Below are 2,800 nucleotides of genomic sequence, written 5' to 3'. Positions count from 1 at the left end.
CTCCCTTACTCATCCTCATGCATGCTGTGTTTGGCAAAATTGTGTTATTTCGTAAGTAAATCATTGCAGTCTACAATCCAGAGGCGTGGGAACATCCTTTGTGGTATAATGAAAGGAAGCTCAAGTATAACTAAAAAGTATTTCAATTCATCACATCAATTCTCAGACCGTCAATGGATTTGTTGCTTCAATTTAACAAGGAAACAGATTACACCTTATGTTTTTTAATTGGTCAGGTTATATTTTATGTTTTCATATGGTCAGATTATATTTTATGCTTGGTATATGGTCATATTATATTTTATGCTTTTTATATGGTCAGAATATATTTTATGTTTGTTTATATGGTCAGATTATGTTTTATGCTTTTTTATATAGTCCGATTATATCTTATGTTTTTTATATGGTCAGATTATATTTTATACTTTTTCATATGGTCAGATTATATCATGCTTTTTATGGTCAGATTATATCTTGTTTTTTTATATGGTCAGATTATATCTTTATTTATATGGTCAGATTATATCTTGTGCTTTTTTATATGGTTAGATTTGTTTTATTTGCTCAGTTAAACCCAGTTGAACAAACTGTAGTAATTGCACCTCTGTCAGGCTTGCGAATCTACAGCGAAGGCCGTAAACTATCCGTCCTCTCACTCAGCACTCTTGTTCACCTTGTGCAAATCTCCCAATAAAGCATCTTTAACACGATTCATTAAACAGCAGAGAGGACCTCACGTTATGGTCGCAAATGACCCAGACGGCAATCAAACCAAGTGACAGCTTTAATGACAGCCCAGAAAATTAGTTACCATAAAAGATTTGCCTATAAAGCGTCCAGATGTCAAGTGGTGCAATGTGAGTTGCCCAGGAGGCAAGAGTTCATGATATACTGAGAGACATCTGGAATGACCTTAGGGTTAGCTCACATGATCTGGACCCCAGAAATGCTGCGCTTAATTATTAGAAGGCCCAGTGGTTATGGTACCCACAAAAGAGTATAACACTGGTATGATGCGAAGGTCTCCAATCCCCATCAGCATAATAGAAAAACAGTTCTTTTGGTCTAATTATCACAAAATCTAAAGGTGTTTAAAGCTTTTTTTAGCACTCAGTGTCTAGAGGGCATACAAGAAACAATTCTTTTTTCTTCTTCTTCTTTAATGGAGACTTCAGTATTCTGAGAATGTGTGCAGGAGTTTCAATAAGAGACCAGAGAGAGTGGCAACCTAATTTAGCCATCATTTGCACGAGATTTCCCCTGGAACATCCCAGTGTATCGTGAGTTGTAAACGAAATGAAGACATGGCATCAATAATACATCGCCCACTCTCAGTGATAAATGTGTTTTATGGAGGCATTCTTCACTGCGTGTGTATGTGTGTCTGTGTGGGGACATGTATTTAGCTCTTTGTGTTTGCCATGTGTGTGTGTGTGTGTGTGTGTGTGTGTGTGTGTGTGTGCGCGTGTGTGTGCATGGGTATGTATGTGTGTGTGTGTGTGTGTGTGTGTGTGTGTGTGTGTGTGTGTGTGCATGGGTATGTGTGTGTGTGTGTGTGTGTGTGTGTGTGTGTGTGTGTGTGTGTGTGTGTGTGTGTGTGTGTGTGTGTGTGTGTGTGTGTGTGTGTGCCCGGGACAAACAGGCTGCAGGCTGCGCTCGGGTGGACTCTGTGCTCTCTGGGCAGTGTATTGAACCCACATTGACAGGGAAAGAGCGGCTCTGGGGCTGCTCCACTGCACATAATGCATTTTTTAGCAGCTAGATGTCGATAGCTTGCCATGCTCACAACAGGTCACCTTTCAGTGCACTGGGTATACCACAGGGTGGGCTCAGAGCAGGGAGCAATTTATTATGGAACTAGACGGAAGAACATGCACATGAGTGGGACTTTGCCTGTGTGTCTTATTTATGTGTACATTTCTGAATTGTGTGTGTGTGTGTGTGTGTGTGTGTGTGTGTGTGTGTGTGTGTGTGTGTGTGTGAGAGATAGATGATGAAAACAAAAATCTAAAACACATATTTGGAGAAAATGTAATGAAAACCAGACTAATAACAATGTTAAAATTTCTGCTGCCTGCACATGACTGAGATTTAAAAGCTTTGGCAAATTGTGGCAAATTAAATTCTGTGGCATCAGAAACAAGAAGATTTGGGTAATATCCATTTTGTTAGTGATGAAAACATTTTAGCTCCCACTCATGTGCCTCTAGAGGAACAAACTAAATTAAAGTTCTTTATTAGCAAGATTCCACATACCCTTTAAAGCACATAGCATTTAATTCACTGGGAGCCAAGTCGTGATACACTTGGAGACCAGGCACTAGGTCTGGTCCTGTTAAGCAAACTGTACATTAATTCATATGTCAGGGAGTGGACAGGATGAGGATAAGGGTGAGGGTTTAAGGATGTGATGATGAAGTTACAGAGAGGAAAGAGCGTCAGCCCTGTCCCCACCCCAAGCCCCTGTCTCTCGCTTCTGTCCTGTCCTGCACTTCCTAAAGATCATTAACTTACCTGGAGCCTGCAGGATCCCTGGCCTGCGTGAACGGGTCTTCTGCACCGACAGCTACTTGAAGCGAACACTCATTAGAGACAGGGGCGAGCAGTAAACGGGACACAGTGCCCCGTCCTGCTGTGTGACTCCTCTGATTTCCTAGTGTCCATGTCCTCGGTGCCATTATTGAAATGAAAGTCCTGGCACAGTTTCCCTGATAACAAGCCAGAACAGGAAGAACCTACTACACCAGACTGGTCATAATACATTCCTAACGCTGAATGCTTATGCTAAGATTAGCTGACA

This window comes from Electrophorus electricus, unplaced genomic scaffold (assembly GCF_041902795.1).
Source record: "Electrophorus electricus isolate QZ-2024a unplaced genomic scaffold, ASM4190279v1 Scaffold325, whole genome shotgun sequence".
Lineage (NCBI taxonomy): Eukaryota > Metazoa > Chordata > Actinopteri > Gymnotiformes > Gymnotidae > Electrophorus > Electrophorus electricus.
The sequence above is the reverse complement of the archived record's forward strand: the minus strand, read 5'-3'. Positions refer to the sequence as shown.